Consider the following 17,323-nt stretch of genomic DNA (forward strand, 5'->3'; position numbering starts at 1 on the left):
CTCAATAGTCCCTACAAAATTTGCTTGACACGTGATAACCCACTGCTCTTTCTCCCCCGCTCCTCACATACACTTTCACAGAAACACTCAAGACACACACCTCGCCAATCCCCTGTGGTATTACTTCCTGCATCACAGCATTTTGAAAATGTTTCCTCTTACACCACATCATGTCCTGTTACACGCCTCTGTTGCTGTCACCCAGCAATAGGAATGCAAGTTTATTTGTTTATATTGCATGGCCTCAATTACGGTAATGGTACATTTTAACATATCATTAGTGTGTTCAAATTGACTTGCAGTGCACTAAACCATGGCTCACTTTGTATCTGCAGTGTTTGAGGGGCTTTGTAATAGAGTCAGTGAGGAAATAAATGAAGACCTCAGGTTTTGCTGGAGCCTTTATTAGGTCATCATGGGAATCCTCTTCAGATAACTGAGTCCAAGTCTGGCCACAATAAGACATTTACTCCTGTGGAAGCTCTGATTTTCCAATCAAATGTATGAGGGTAAACACTAACCACCTGTTTCAGTTCTATATTTTGAGAAACAGGTTGCTTGTTGTCCCTGCTTCATGCCTTTGTTATTCTTTGATCCACAAGAAATGTCTGCATAATGTATTTAACCAAATAATATTTGCATTAATCATCTTATTTAAGCTATTTTTGTTTTTGTTTCGTGCAGTTAAACAGCCCCGTCTTCTTTGCTCCTCCCATGCAGTTTTGCTGACTGAAGCAAAGCCTTGCCTCACGTTTCACTGGTTCGGGTGCACAGCGAGTCCTCGCTCTTGTTAGTGAAGCCTTCGATATATGTGGGTGAGATTCTGGATGAGAGCTACAACAAAAAGCCTCAGTGGGGGTCTGTGGAAAGATGTGCTCGTATGTGTTTGAAGAAACAGCCGTATTCGCTTTAATATTTACAAATAATGCCCTTGAAAGTTTACTGCATCGCTCCGCATGTGTGTGAATGACATAAGAATATGTATTAAGAGGCACCTTGCAATCATTTACGGCATTAATTTTGCTAAGCTGAATCTCACACAGCAGTGATGGGAGGAGGCGCACAGAATGGAAGAGCAGGAAAGCCCTCATCTCCATGGTAACTGACTCTGATGGAAACTGACTCTGTTATTAAACGCTGCTTTAACAAAACAATTACCAAGCAATCGAGAACGGGAACCCCACCACCACCACTACACGCACGCCACAGGCTCTCCAAAGTGTCAACAATGGTACATTTACACCTTTCCACACAATAGCTCCAAAACCCACCAACATCCACCTTTCTAGTTTGGATTTGCATCATCCATACGCCACATTTAAAGTCCCTTGCAGGGCTTGAAGATGATGTCACAGACCATGCACAAAGCTAAATAGGTGAAATAATAAACCCATCATTTTTTGAGTCATTTTGGGAGATAGGAGGTAATCTGTTGATTTATGACTGGAGAGATGTTTGTTTTTAAATTGAGCTGCTGGATATTTGATTTCTGCTTGGGGATAAATACATTATCTATCGATCTATCTATGAAGAGTCATTATCAAGGTGTGGGAGATTTACAGGTGAGTGCTTTCCTTGCTTTTTGCTATCCCACAAGCGAACTACTGCCTGAATCCGTGAGCTTCCTGAGCTGTAGTGAGCTCATCTCGTTGATTTGCTGCAGTTTTACTGTTACTGAACACTGCTGGCCAAACACCAAACAGTAGACACACACTGTTACAAACAAAATGAACGATGAACTGAACGATACCTCAATTTACCAAAAAAATATACAACATAATTTCTTGTTTTCTTCAAAAAAAATAAAAATAAAAAGGCCAAACATCAAACAAATCAACCAGAATCACTATGAACTGCAAAGTTTCAAAAACACGTGCATGCTTGTCTTATGGTAATCGAACAGTAAACAGGTAGCACACTGCTCAGTCTAACAGGTTTTGTGTGGAAATGTGAGTGATGATGGTGGAGCTGGTGTGGATTGGACTCTGATTTTGATGGCATCACTGATGGAGCTTAGGTGTGACCAGTTGAAGCAGCTAAACCTCCACCTTTAGATGTTCTTACTGGACGGCACTTCGTACATCCACCTACAGCAGCAGGAGAATCGATTTTTAAGCACACACTAGCACACAAACACTACCCGTGGTAGGATATTCTACCTTTAGTCAGGCTGTAAAACTACCCCTCCCTCCCCGCCCCCGCCTCCTCTCCACTTAAGCCCGCACGTGCGCGCATACCCGAGGAGCCAATTAGAGACGCTCAACACTGTGATTTATGTGGACGGTCTCGACGTGGCCACGTGCTCACAGAGCCAGTAGGCTATATCCCCTCTGTGTAAATGCGCCGTGTCTGTGAAAGTGAACATAAAAGCAGAGTGAAGCTGGCACCCCACCCACTTGAAACGTAAAGGCAAATAGGCGGATCGTAGTGATGGGTCGGTCGCGAACGAAATGGCTCTTAGAGCCGGCTCTTTGACGTGAACGACGCGAGCCGGCTCCTTATTGCAAGCCGTCAGGTTTTTTTCTTTCTCTCACCCTCTCTCTCTCTCTCGCACTTTTTTTCCGCTTCACTCAGCACATGAGCCTTGTGCTTTACGCTGGGCAGAAGGGGGAGGGGCGGTAGTTACACCAGTATCACAGGAACAGAGCAGGAGGGAGAGAAAGAGAGCCAGGGACAACAAGTCAAATTAGAAAGGTATAGTAATCATCCACAACTATTTTCAGTTGCAGATGATAAAGGATTCAAAAAGTTTATTCATGCAGGTCCATATGACAGAGAATGTGCATGTTCTTTTTGTTATCATATTATAATTTATATTTAATTGTGTTGTGATTTGCAGTGTTTTGTGTTGTTTCACTTTAAATTTGTAAAAGGAAAAAGCTGAAAATAGAAATAGTTAAAAGTTGAAATGTGAATAGTTGGTTTTTGTATTATATGATTTATTTATTACATTTTATGTGGAGTGAATAAATAAAAGTATATTTACGGTGGCCCCTTTAGACAAAGCACATACAAACTTCAAATTACGTACGAACCCTGTGGCACGTACAAACTCCAAAACACGTACAAACTCCAAAACACATAAAAAACACGTAAAAACATGTAAAAACTCCAAAACAGAACACAAAACTGGTCCAAAAACCTCTGATGTTCAGCTGGTTTTTTGTAAAAAGATAACAATGTTAGCCTTTTCTGCAGCTATGGGGCATATATGGTATCACTCTTGGCTGGAAGCAGTGCTTAATCAATGGAAAAAACACAAACTTTGTCCAAAACCTCTCATGTTTAACTGTTTTCCACTTTTTCTTTGGTCATTTTAGCCTTTTTGGCCAGGGTGAAGGGAGTATCTGCCATCAAACAAGAAGACAGCCGGATGTAGCTATGATGATGTTTGCTAGTTCACCTTACATGCATTAATGTAATAACGTGGTTAGCCTACTCAACATAAATTACACACGGACAACATTAAGTTACTCACGCAGAGAAGGACTCATCTCGGACGGGGACGAGTCTGCCTACAGGAGGGATTTTGAACGTCTGGTGTCCTGGTGCAGCCACAACAACCTGGTGCTGAATGCCCAGAAGACAGTGGAGATTATTGTGGACACATGAACAATAACCATATGACTGTCCCCGCCACTAACACATGACCCTACGCTGTGTTCACTGTATCATTCCATGTTTGGCACTGATCACCACCTGCACTCATGTATATATCTTTCAACGTAGCACTCTTAATTCTTACTCTCATGTATATATCTCATGTATATCTCATGCACATATCTTTCCACGTAGCACTTTTAATTCTTATTCCTACTTTTATTTTTTCCATGTCTATTTAAGTGTTATTTATGACACCATGTTTGCACTGAAGCACCGCAGCAATTTCCTAATGTTGTAAACCTGCTCAACATTTGGCAATAAACCCCATTAATAATAATAATAATAAGAAGAAGAAGAACGGCTGCTGCTGCCGTCATCATCCGTCATCATTTCTGCTACACTGACAGGGCTAGGGGCCAGGACTCTCCTCTTCGGGGTTTTTGGGGGATATTGCTAACTCCGGGTCCGATAACAGGCAACCCACGCACAGTAGATGTGCTCGGTGTGAGGTCTCGCAGCAAGCTATCATACGGCGCATTTCTGGGCTTTTAAAAAAACGCAATGCGTCGCCAGCTGTTTCATCGGATTTGAGGTGTTACCTCCTTTGACAGTATCACAGTATCAGCTTAAAGCACTTGTTGCAGGCTGCTGAGTTTGCATATTTTGCTGTGAAGTACAGCCAGACTTTTGACCGCTTCGCCTTGGGCATTTTTAATCTGTAGCTCTGCTCTAAAAGAACGTACGTACCTGGACCCGCCTACTATCCTCGGAAACGTAAAATTATTGGCTAGAAGTGTATCACAGCTCAGGAAAAAAAAGCACCGAAATAAAGCACCGAAATGTGCGCTGCTTTTCGGTCTGGTTACTACCGTTTATGTCAGAACCAGTGCCATCATGGCACCGGACACCGGTACCCATCCCGAATCGCTTGTGTCAGATAACACGCTGCACTGCCGTGCTGCGCCGTCTTTTCCGCTGACATTTGTGTTTGCGCGTGCGCAGTGTGACAAACTGCGGTGACACCCTCACGAAATCCTCACAACCAAGCGATTGATGATCGGGAGCTCGTCGTGAGGTGTTAATCGCGTCTCGTTACCCCAAGTATACTACACGATGCACGACGCACGATGAAGGCCAAAATCGGGCCGATCGCCAAAACGGTCGCACGACTCAAAAATCGGCTCAAAATGGGCCAAAAATCGCAAAGTGTAAGCCCAGCATAAGGCTTCCGCTCCTCACATATCAATATGAACATAGGTTCATATTGATATTAAAAAGTTTCTGTGTAACCGAAACAAAGGCTGGTTGCTGTTAAACAGTGTTTCTGCCGTATTTATGCTCTTTGGCAGTAAGCTTTTGTTAGCCCCCTAGTGGTTGCTGCGCATAGCACGAAATGTGTTTGGATTTACTGTTTTTCTGTGCTTTTTGTGATGTTGTTTTACATTGTAGGAGCTACAATTGCTGATACCATCAGAAGATACCTGTTGAGTGTGTTTTATGTCTTCTGCAGGTACGTGAGCTTGTTAACAGTCATTTTGTCTATACAGCACAAGCAAGTGAAAATGTAATGCGCTATTGTTAATTTGTCCACTAGAGGGAAATGTTTAGTCGGTGATACTTCTGTTATCCTGTTATTTTGTTTTATACGATTGTGAAATGTATTTTATTATTCATAAGATTTCTTTTTGTATACAAATTCAGTGTGACAGACTGTAAAATGGGAGAAATTATTATTTTCCATCTTTTCTTTATTAAAAAGTTAATTGTAAGTCTGTAAACACAGTGCGCGTTTGCACTGTGAGGGAGCTACAATTGCTGATACCATCAGAAGACACCTGTTGAGTGTGTTTTATGTCTTCTGCAGGAATAAACTGTGAAAAGCCAACCTTTCTGAGCGTCTGTGATTTATGAAGAGCTGGAAGCGTTACAGCTACACAAGCCAGCAAGTACCAACGACCGGATTTGGTGTGTGGTAATAACAGGTAAATGAACATTTTTTAAATTATTATTTGACTATATATGAATGCTTGTGTATAAATACACAAACAATACACATATGCTTTCATGCTTTCAATTGTGTAATTTAAGTGATCTAGGTAGCTCCGTTTTGGAAGTTCAGTTCATGCTAGAAATGTGTTTTGGAGTTTGTACGTGCTTTGTCTCTAGGAGCCACCGCATATATTTATATATAAACATATATAAATAAAACCACTTTTTTTTTTACATTAGTAATTCCTTTTGTGCATAATTTTATATTGTTGTTAATAATAAATTAATTAAAGCAACAAAACAACCTGAAGAGCCGGTTCGGAGCCGAAAGAGCCGGCTCTTTTTAGTGAGCCGAACCGAAAGAGCCAGTTCTCTAAAAAGAGCCGGAAATCCCATCACTAGAAACCCAGGGGTAGGTCTACACCCAGGGACAGGGAGGCTGTTCATTTACTGACAGAGGATCTTTGCCTAGTAGACATTTGGAGGTTAGTTAATCCTAGTTCAAGGGAATATACATTTTACTCCAATTGTCATAAAACATATTCGAGGATAGATTTCGCTTTAATATCAAAGTCTTTGGTCGATTCAGTTGTCGACTGTGAGATTGGTGCCATTGCCATTAGTGATCATGCCACGGTAGAGTTGCAAATTGATTTAAACACAGATAGAACAAAGAGGGGTCGCTGGAGGCTTAACACGATGTTGTTGCAGAACAAAAGTTTTAGTGAGGAGTTAACAAAGGATCTTAAAATTTTCCTTGAAATCAATATGGGTTCCACAGATAAAGTAGCCACAGTTTGGGAAGCGTCTAAAGCATATATAAGAGGAAAGATAATTGCATATGCAACAAAAGTTAAGAAAAGTGATCTAGAATGGGAAAAAACCTTAGATAAAGAAATACGAGAATTGGAGAAGGATTTAGCAAGACAATACTCAAATTATAAATACCAGACTATATGTAAATTAAAATACCAGCTGAATGACATTTATAACAAAAAGGCAGAATATGCCTTATTTAGGCTTAAAACAAAATTTTATGATGGTGGCGAAAAGAATGGTAGACTATTGGCAAGGCAACTGAAGCAGCAAGATAATTTAAATAATATATGGCCTGCATTTGTATAGCGCTTTTCTAGTCCCTAAGGACCCCAAAGCGCTTCACACTACATTCAATCATTCACCCATTCACACACTGGCGATGGCAAGCTACATTGTAGCCACAGCTGCCCCAGTGCCGGACACTGGCGCCACCGGGCCCTCTGACCACCACCAGTAGGCAAACACGGGGTTAGTATCTTGCCCAAGGATATTTGGCTTGCAGCCAGGAGGCAGCCTGGGATCGAACCACCAACTTTCTGATTAGTGGCTGACCTGCTCTGCCACCTGAGCTACAGCCACCCACGATATCTATGATTAAGAAAGACAGCCAAGTGGTAACCTCATCAAAAGAAATAAATTCAATTTTCAAATCATTTTATTAAGATTTGTATACCTCTGCTGGTGCACTTAATGAGGGGGAGGTGAAGACATTTTTTTCAGGTCTACAATTACCTACTCTTTCTGAGGAACAGAAAACAAGGCTGGATGCGCCTATAACTGAAGAAGAGGTCAGAGCTGCGATCTCATCAATGAAAAATGGGAAATCGCCAGGCTTGGATGGCTTCCCGATTGAGTATTATGGCCTGTATTTATATAGCGCCTTACTTTTATATTATACTATTATAAGAAATATATTGATATTTTAGCTCCAGTCTTGCATAAAGTTTACCTTGAGGCATTAGAAATAGGTTCCTTACCGAATACATTTAATGAGGCACTAATCTCCCTTATTGGACCCATCAAATTACCGGCCAGTAAGCCTTTTGGGCGTCGATTGCAAAATTTTGACGAAGGTTTTGGCCTTCTGCCTGGATCAAATATTACCAGATATCATCAATGGTGATCAGGTTGGCTTTATTAAGAATAGGTCCTCAGGTGATAACATTAGAAGACTTCTTCATCTCATGCACAAAAGCAAATCTAGTCTAGCCCCGGTTGCGGCCTTCTCACTGGATGCTGAGAAGGCTTTTGATCGGGTAGAATGGGGCTTCCTTATGACAACCCTTGCAAGGTTCGGGTTTGGGCCTGGATTTTGTAATTGGGTCAAAACTGTATATGCAAGTCCAAGGGCAGCAGTTTTGACAAATGGATTGGTGTCAGAGTTTTTCCATCTCATTCGCGGGACCCGGCAAGGGTGTTCTTTGTCCCCGCTGCTTTTCACAATATTTCTGGAACCACTGGCCTTGGCTATTCGAGCTAACAGGGATGTCAGAGGTGTTCATGCAGGGGGTATGGAGCACAAGTTATTTCTATATGCTGATGACATCTTAGCAGTACTAACGGATCCCATGCAGTTTCTACCAGCGCTACTCACATGTGTTGAGTCATTTTCAAGGTTGTCAGGTTATAAGATAAACTGGTACAAATCGGAAGGCATGCCACTATCAGCATCATGTCATTCTAGATGACATTACTCCATTCAATTTTAAGTACTTACCTTCAGGTATGAAGTATTTAGGAATATTATTAAAACCCAAACTGGAGGATATTATGCTTTCAAATATGGAACCTCTCCTCCTAAAGATAAAAACAAATCTGGATAAGTGGGGTAAATTGAATCTTACATTATGGGGTAAAATTAATGTGATTAAAATGATGGTGGCCCCGCAGTTCAATTATGTTTCCATGATGTTAACTGTAAGAATTCTTTTACACATATTTAGTCAATTTGAGAAGCTAATTAAAGATTTTTTGTGGAATAACAAGAAGCCAAGAGTGAATATAAAGAAAATGTGGGCCTCTAAAGACATTGGGGGAATGGCCCTCCCAAATGTGAAGTTGTTTAATTTAGCTTTTGAAATGTCAAGACTGGCCAAGCACTGGACAGGTTCGGACTCTGAGCTGAGCTGGATGAAGATCGAACAGGAACTAGTGAGCCCTTTTACACCCTTGGATGTTCTCTCACAGGGCTCAGCAATTAATGGACAAGACTTTCATAATAACCCAGTGCTCGGGTATTCTAAAGCTGTCTGGGTAGAGGTGCACAAGATGTGTGGAGCATCTCATTTAAGACAACCTTATACCTCGCTATGGAACAACACCGCTGTACAGATTGGGCGAAAAACAGTGTTCTGGAAGTATGGCTTGTCAAAGGCATACACAGGATAAGTGATCTTTACTCAGGGGGAGTGTTTATGTCATTCGCTGAAATAACCCAAAAATATGGTTTGATAAGAGAAAATAATTTTTGGAAATATTTACAAATTAGGGATTGTATTACCAAAGGAAAATTTACTCAAAGCTCAAATATGGTGGAGTTTTTAGAATTGTCCAGTACAGCACATAGAGCAGCTGTTTTCTACAAACTGTTTAACAATCCAAAAAAAGAGATATGTGAAAACTTGAGGATTATATGGCAGAGAGATTTGAGTTGTGCAATTTCTAAAGAAGATTGGGGTAGAATTTTGTCATTCTCTGATAAATATATAAGAGAGGCCAGGGGTAAATGTCACGGCGAGTGAGGTGAGCCGTGTGGAGGAAATGAAGGAGGATCCAAATGCAGGCAGTCGTGAAGGTGTAAAGGTGGTTTATTGAACATGAAAGTAAATACAAGCGGCAAATGGAGCTAGAACTAAACTATACTGGGATCAACTAAACTACAGAGCACAAACCTTAACGAGAACGACCAGAAGAGACTAACGGCGGACAGCAGGGAGAACACACGGGTGAGACATGGTAGAAACGCAGATGAGGCAGGGTGGAATACACAGACTACAGCAACTACAATAACGGAGGACATGACTTAAATACACCCAGAGAAACACAGGGGAATTACACACAGGTGGTGGACACAGCTGGGAATGATCAACAAGACGAGACAGAGGTAAAACTGAACACACTCACATGAGACCCAGACCTTCACAATAAAACAGGAAATGAGAACACCACACCAAGATGCAGACCTGACACTGAGAGACAGACAGAATGACACATGGAACCTGAACTAAACTAAACGTGAGATACAACCGAGAACAAATCCTTAAACATGAAACTCAAATAATAAACATCATAATCGTCATCATAAACACAACAAAAGAACAAGAAAACAATCCCTGATGCAAACTAAAACCAAAACATAATAACCTCAAACATGGAATAACAAAAACATGAAACTCCACATACTGGGTCCAACGGACCCAGACCCGTGACAGTACCCCCCCTCAAAGGGCTGGCTCCCGACAGCCCCAAACAAAAAGCACAAGCACCAAGCCAGGGCGGGCGGAGGGGGCCCAGGAAGGAGGGCCCGAAACACAAAAAACCAGGAGCACGAAAGTCCAGAACCAAAACACGACTGTTCACTAGTCCATAACACAGTCAGGGGGCCGACCATGCACACGGCGGCGACGGGCAAACAGTTCTGGGGACCGACCGTGCACACAGCAACGACGGGCAAACAGTTCAGGAGGCAGACCGTGCACACGGCAACGGGCAAACAGTTCTGGAGGCCGACCTCTTGGAAGGTAGCGGCGGCCACCGAGCAGGTCCGGAGGACGGCCGCGATGCCAGCGGCGGCGACGAACTCTTTCCGGAGGCCGTCCCCGAAGGCCATGATGCCATCTTAGAGGCTCGGAAAACGGCCGGCAGAGGCGAGGCGGAACGGGTCGAGCTGGCACCGACGGCGGCGTGGCAACCACAGGACCAGACGAGGCAGGACCAGACGAGGCAGGACCAGACGAGGGCGGAGCTGAGGCTGGACCAGGCGAAGATGATGAAGACGCGGAGGCTGGACCAGGCGAAGATGATGAAGGCGCGGAGGCTGGACCAGGCGAAGATGATGAAGACGCGGAGGCCGGACCAGGCGTGGATGACGGCAGCGGGACGGCTGCGGAACCTGACGGCAGCGGGACGGCTGCGGAACCTGACGGCGGTGATGCTGCAGGAGGTGATGTGGAGATGTGCTGGCTGGGTCCTCCAGGACCCTCAGCTAACGAGGCGTGGTGCTGGGTGAGCTCCTCGGACCCTCCAGCAGACGTGGCATGAGGCTGGACGGGCTCCTCGGGCCCTCCAGCAGACGTGGCATGAGGCTGGACGGGCTCCTCGGGCCCTCCAGCAGCCGACACTTGAGGCTGGCTGGGTTCTCCTAAACCCCCAGCAGACGACACTTGAGGCTGGCCGGGCTCCTCAGGCCCTCCAGCCGACGAGGCAGGACGCTGGCTGGGTTCACCTGAACCCCCAGCTAACATGACGTGAGGCTGGCCGGGCTCCTCAGGCCCTCCAGCCGACGAGGCAGGACGCTGGCTGGGTTCACCTGAACCCCCAGCTAACATGACGTGAGACTGGACGGGCTCCTCAGGCCCTCCAGCCGACGAGGCGGGACGGTGGCTGGGTTCACCTGAACCCCCAGCTAACATGACTTGAGACCGGACGGGCTCCTCAGGCCCTCCAGTGGAACCAGTCTCTGAAGCAGCAGGTACGGAGACCTCTGCCAGTGTGGACACTGGCTGGGACTGAGCAGCACAGTGGCTAGACTCAGGCAGCAACAGTGGGATACAGTCCTCAGAGGGCTGAAAGTGCTCCCCAATACACTCAGCAGAGGACTGAGGCGGACGGGTGAACTCACTTGAACTCTCAGGGGGTGCTGAGAGCCGAGACTGTTCTGGTGAGTTCTCCGGTGAGGCTGCTGGTGCTGGCGTCTTGACCTCTAGGGGTCCAGAGTTGGCTGGTGACTGACACCCAGCCTCTGGGGAGGCCCTAGAGGGAGCAACGGTCTCTGAGATGGCCAGCTTAAATGAACCAGCAAAAGTTTGTGTGGAGTGTGTTCCCTGCTTGTAATGAGGCTGTGAGGATACAGGCTGGGTAAATGAGTGGACAGGCTGCTGAACTGGTGGCAACTGAGCTACAGGTAGCGAAGTAGTAACAGGTGGTGGAGTGGCTGGCTGAACTGATAATAAGGCTGATGAATCTCTTGCCAACTGAGCTATTGACTGGGCTATGGACTGTAACATGGTGTCTACTGGGTCTGACTGTGACTGTAATGGAGGTGATGATTGAGCGGCTGACTGAGTTAGCGACTGCTGGGCAGCTAACCGAGCTACCGGCTGAGCAGCTGACTCAACAAACACAGCCCCGGTATAAACAGTCATATGAACTGGTGAAACAGACGGAGCGTCTTTTCCACTCACCACAGCCGGCAGTTCCGAAGTCCTAATCTCCGGCTGTGGGGCGACGCACCGGTATTAGTCAGAGGTCCCTTTACTACGGTTCGGAGTCGCGGACATTCAGTAATAGTAATAAATCACACAGCAATAGTACATTCACGTTGTTGTAAAAAGCATGATAATATATTAAGTAATCCAAAGTATTCCGAATACGTTACTGTCATTGAGTAACGTAACGGAATACATTACAGAATACATTTTGGGGCATGTATTCTGTATTCTGTAATGGAATACATTTTAAAAGTAACCTTCCCAACACTGGCAGAGGAGCTGCTCAGCATTGTAAAGATGGGAAATGCTTTGCGGCACACCAGCACCACAGGAATGAACGAGCGCTCCAGTCGCTCTCATACCATCCTCACCCTTCAGGTCGTGTTATCCTGCCACAACAGCAAGAACTCTTCTGTAATATTCTGTCTCAAACTTATGAATAACGTGTTCATAATCTGCTTCGTGAGCCACCATTATCTTTATTGCCGCTCGTCCATTTCAACATAAAACACACCCACTTTCGTGACAGCAAACACTCCCCGTTGCCACTACGGTGGACCACAAGGGACAGTAAGCACGGAGTGCAAACATTATCAGCAATACAACATCTCCCTTTTTTTTTTTTAGATGCCCACCAGTGACACAGCTGGTATACATTTCAAAATAGAACATCCCGAACCTGAGGATAAGGAACAGTTTTTCAACATTGCCATGTGTAAAATTACTGCGGCCTAAACTAACAACAACAATGCGATGTGGGATATGCACTCATTAGTACATGGACATTTGACATGTTTCCTTTTTGTTTTTTGTTAGGGCAGCGATCCGCCTACACCCTTTACATCACAGGTCAAGAATAACCCTCGGTTTGACCACTCGTCCTGATCTGGTGGTCAGTGCAGGGCTAGTGTCCATGGTTGGTGTTTTAGTGTCTCTAGATGGCGACAGGGGCTCTGCTTGTTGCTGAGCTGCACTATCTGGCTGGGTTACCAGATCGGATGTTGGTGCTGAAGGTGCCGGTGACGCCTTGGCGCCTCTCAGGTGCCGTCGGTTACGCCGTATAGTCTGTCCCTCGCCAGTGCGGATCACGAAAGAGCGGGCAGTCTCTGCAGGTCGGATGATGACAGCCGGTTTCCAGGCTCCGGACTCGTGCTGAAAGCGAATGTGGTCCCCCTGCTGCAGCCTCGGTAGTGGTGTGGCGCTGCGATTGTAGTAACGCCTCTGATGCTCTTGTCTTTCCATCCGTGTTTTTTGCACAACCGTCGGGCTTATGATGCGAGGTACCAGGTGGCATCCGGTAACAGGAAGCACTGAGCGTAGACGTCGACTCATGAGGAGCTGCGCGGGTGACCTGAAGCTGTCGACTGGCGTGTTCCTTTGCTCCAATAGGGACAGGTAGGGATCTACTCCCTGAGCATGAGCTTTATCCAGAACTGATTTGGCCGTCTTGACTGTTCTTTCGGCAAGGCCGTTGCTTTGCGGGTACAAAGGACTTGAGGTCGTGTGGACAAAGTCCCATGTGACTGCAAAATCCTTGAACTCTCGAGAGCTGTATTGTGGGCCGTTATCTGAGATAAGCGTCTCTGGTATACCATGTCTGGCGAATATGGCCTTGAGCTTTTTGATGACGGACCCTGCAGTGGTAGAGAATAGCCTTTCGACCTCAAAGTAGCAGCTGTAGTAGTCCACAACTACCAAGTAGTCCCGTCCACGCCATGTGAAGAGATCTGAGGCCACTGCCTGCCATGGCCTCTCAGGGATCTGGTGGGGGATGAGAGGTTCTTTGGGATTCGCCGCGCGCCTCTCCTGACATATGGAACAGTTTTCCACCGTGGCAGCTATGTCCTTGCCCATGCCTGGCCAGAAGAGGGCGTCCCTTGCTCTCTGCTTACTCCTCTCAATCCCCATGTGCCCAGTGTGGATTCTCTCCAGCATGTTGTTTCTTAGGGCTGTTGGCACTATAATTTTGTCACCTTTGAAGATGATGCCATGGGAGTGTGAAATTTCATCTCTGAAAGTCCAGAAGTCCAAAAGGGTTTTGGGGCATTTTTTTCTGTCCTCAGGCCAGCCATCCTGCACAGTTTGCTTCAGCAGGGTGAGCTGCGGGTCGCATCCTGTTGCCGCCTGTATCTCTGAGAGTTTTTTGTCACTTACTGGGAGGCTGTTTATCACTGAGTGGATCTGGTCCTCCATGCCTTCACTCAGCGTGCTGTCTTGGTCGGGCAATGGTTTCCTGGACAGTGTGTCGGCCACAGGTATGTCTTTTCCGGGCCGGTGCACGATCTCTATGTCGTATCTCTGCAGCTGTAACAGCATGCGCTGCAGACGAGCAGGGGCTACAGAGATTGGTTTCTTCAGTATGTGCTCCAACGGCTTGTGGTCCGACTCTACGATGACTCTCCTGCCGTATATGTACGTGTGGAAACGCTTGCATCCAAACAGCACTGCAAAGAGCTCTTTTTCGATCTGTGCATAGTTGACTTCTGTTGGGGTCAGTGTCTTTGAAGCATATGCTATTGGGTGTCCGTCCTGCATCAACACAGCTCCCAAACCATACTTTGATGCATCTACCTGTAGCCGTAGCTCCTTGGTCGTGTCGTAGTATGCCAGTATGGGGCCTGGTTCTCTGGTTATGAGATCTTTCATTTGCTGGAAGACTCTGTCGTGGGTCTGATCCCAGATGAACTCTGAGTCTTGTTTGAGCAGCTGACGCAGCGGTGCGTTCACCTCTGATAGTCGTGGTGCGAATCTGGACAGGTAATTCGCCATTCCAAGGATTGTCTCAAGCTCATTCTTATTCTCAGGAGGTGGCATGTCCTTTATGGCCTGCAGTTTCTTTGGGTCTGGCTGGATGCCCTCCCGGGTGAGTTTGTGTCCAAAGTAGCTCACTTCTGTGGCGCCTATGACACATTTCTCTGGATTGAGACGTACTCCTCGCTCCCGTGTGCGCTCAAGCATGGCACAGAGGTTCTCGTCGTGTTCCTCCTTTGTCCTGCCAAACACGAGGATGTCATCCACGATGGCTGCCACTCCATTGAGCCCTTCATACGTCTCATCGATTTTCCTTTGGAAAATGTCCTGTGCTGATATTATCCCAAAAGGAAGGCGCAGAAAACGGTACCTGCCAAAGGTCGTGTTGAAGGTGGTGAGGAGCGATGACTTGGTGGTTAGTTGGATGGCCCAATAGCCTGAGCGAGCATCCATGACACTGAAGTACTGTGCTCCTGCCAGCTTTGGTGTGATGTCATCCAATGTTGGAAGCGGGTAATGAGGTCTTTTGATGGCTTTGTTTAATTCGCGAGGATCGAGGCATACTCTGAGCTTCCCAGTACGCTTCTCTGCGACCACCAGTCCGTTTACCCATTCTGTGGGTTCTTTTACTTTGATGATTATGCCGTTTTTCTCCATGTCATCCAACTCCCGTTTCAGTCGTTCCCGCAGTGTGAAAGGGATCCTCCGGGGGGGGCACACTACGGGCATGGCGTCTGGGTCAATGTGTAAGTCGCATTCTCCTGGGAATTTCCCTATGCCCTCGAACACATCGGCAAACTCCTCCATGACATTTGTGATCTGTACTGACATGACCAGCTTGACTAGGTTTAGATCCAGGCATGCTCTCAACCCTAGGATGGGGGGTGCTGCAGTGTCTACTATGTCAAATGTCAGTATCTTGTGAATGCCTTTCCACCTGCACGTCAACTGGCATGTGCCCTTGATGTTGAGTTTTTCTCCTCCATAGCCAGATAGTGTGCGTGTGGGCGGTGCCAAGCTAACCTGCTTAAAACACTTCTTAAACAATCGGGCAGGAATGACGTTAGCAGTGGCTCCTGTGTCAAGCTTAAAACTCACGGTGTGATGCAGTGAGCCTACTTCTACGTCAGCGTAAGCCTGTTCATCGGCCTCCCCTTCGTTGCACTTTGTTATGGAATCTATGAATAGCTCCGCTTCATCGCTTGGAGTGTCAGGGTTAATAGAGTACACTGGGTTGGGTTGGTGTGGTGCTTGTGAACGGCATGCTTTGGCAAAGTGGTTCATTTTATTGCACTTTTTGCACCTCTTCCCTTTTGCAGGACACTCCTCCTTCTGGCTGTGTGCTCGTGCACATCTTCCACACACTTTTCCCATCTTATTATAATGAGGTGCCCTCCTATCTTTTTGCTGCGTACTCTGGCGCTTAGCGGATACTGCATGCGCGGGCGCTGCTCCCTGCAGGCTCGTGTGTGGGTCAACCATGGCTTTCAATTGCTCTCGTGCGATCTCATAGGAGCGTGCAATGTCTATGGCTTTTTCTAGAGTCAAATCTGACCCTTGGCTCAGCAGCTTTTCTCTGACTTGTGGTAAACTGGTTGCAAAGACAATCCTGTCTCGGACCATTTCATCACTGTTAACGTAGCCACACTGCTTGACGAGTAACTTTAACTCGGTCACAAAGTGTTCAAATGACTCCCCTTCACCTTGGAGTCTTTCATTAAACTTGTATCTGGCGAAAATGGTGTTCGTTTTCGGCATGAGGTACTGTTCAAACCTGTCGAGATATGTGGTCAGCTTTTTAGCTTCTTCATCAGACAGCTGCCATGTGTTATAAATGTCCCTGCCTCTTTCTCCCACCCACAGAAGAAGATAGCTGCACTGGGTCTCCTCGGGCTTGCCGCTTAGCGGGCCGCTAAACATTAGCTTCACATGTTGCACGAACCTCCGCCAGGCATCGGGAAGGTTGGCTGAATCCCAGTCCATCCGTGGTGCAGGAACTCCCGACGAATCCATTTCGCTCTGTCGGTGGGCGTTTAGTTCGATTTACTCTGACACCATGTAATATTCTGTCTCAAACTTATGAATAACGTGTTCATAATCTGCTTCGTGAGCCACCATTATCTTTATTGCCGCTCGTCCATTTCAACATAAAACACACCCACTTTCGTGACAGCAAACACTCCCCGTTGCCACTACGGTGGACCACAAGGGACAGTAAGCACGGAGTGCAAACATTATCAGCAATACAACATCTTCCTTTAAGTCTGTCTGCTCCTCTAAGCTCTGTCTGGTTGACCTGGCAGGCTCGGAATGTGCTAGAAAAACTGAGAACACACACACAACTGAAAGAGTTTGCTCATATCAACACAGGCCTGTTTGCACTGGGCAACGTTATCCGTGCACTTTCAGACCGAAGTCAAAATCGGCACAGTAACAACTCCGGCAGTGCACACGTACCATACCGTAATGCCAAGATCACTCGACTCCTTCGTGACTCATTAGGAGGCAGCGCCCACACGCTAATGGTGGCGTGTGTAAGCCCCTCCCACCACTTTGTAGCTGAGACCCTGGGCGTCCTCAAGTTTGCATCTACTGCCCGATACATTCAGAACCGTCCAAGTCCTTCTTTCAGGCAGCGGCTGCAGGAGAGACTCAGAGCTGTCAGTCACTCACCTCCAACTCGTATGGAGTGTTCAAAGGAGGAGGGAGACCATTTTGCTCCATTAAACCTC

At 46.3% G+C, this 17,323-nt stretch overlaps 1 protein-coding gene across 1 annotated transcript in view; it reads right to left on the reverse strand.

Moving 5' to 3' along the window:
- LOC113006964 (uncharacterized) overlaps positions 1–17,323 on the reverse strand; it is a 29,682-nt gene that overhangs the window by 11,427 nt on the left and 932 nt on the right. The window lies entirely within an intron of this gene.

The sequence above is a fragment of the Astatotilapia calliptera genome, chromosome 15 (genome assembly GCF_900246225.1).
Source record: "Astatotilapia calliptera chromosome 15, fAstCal1.2, whole genome shotgun sequence".
In the NCBI taxonomy this organism is placed as follows: domain Eukaryota; kingdom Metazoa; phylum Chordata; class Actinopteri; order Cichliformes; family Cichlidae; genus Astatotilapia; species Astatotilapia calliptera.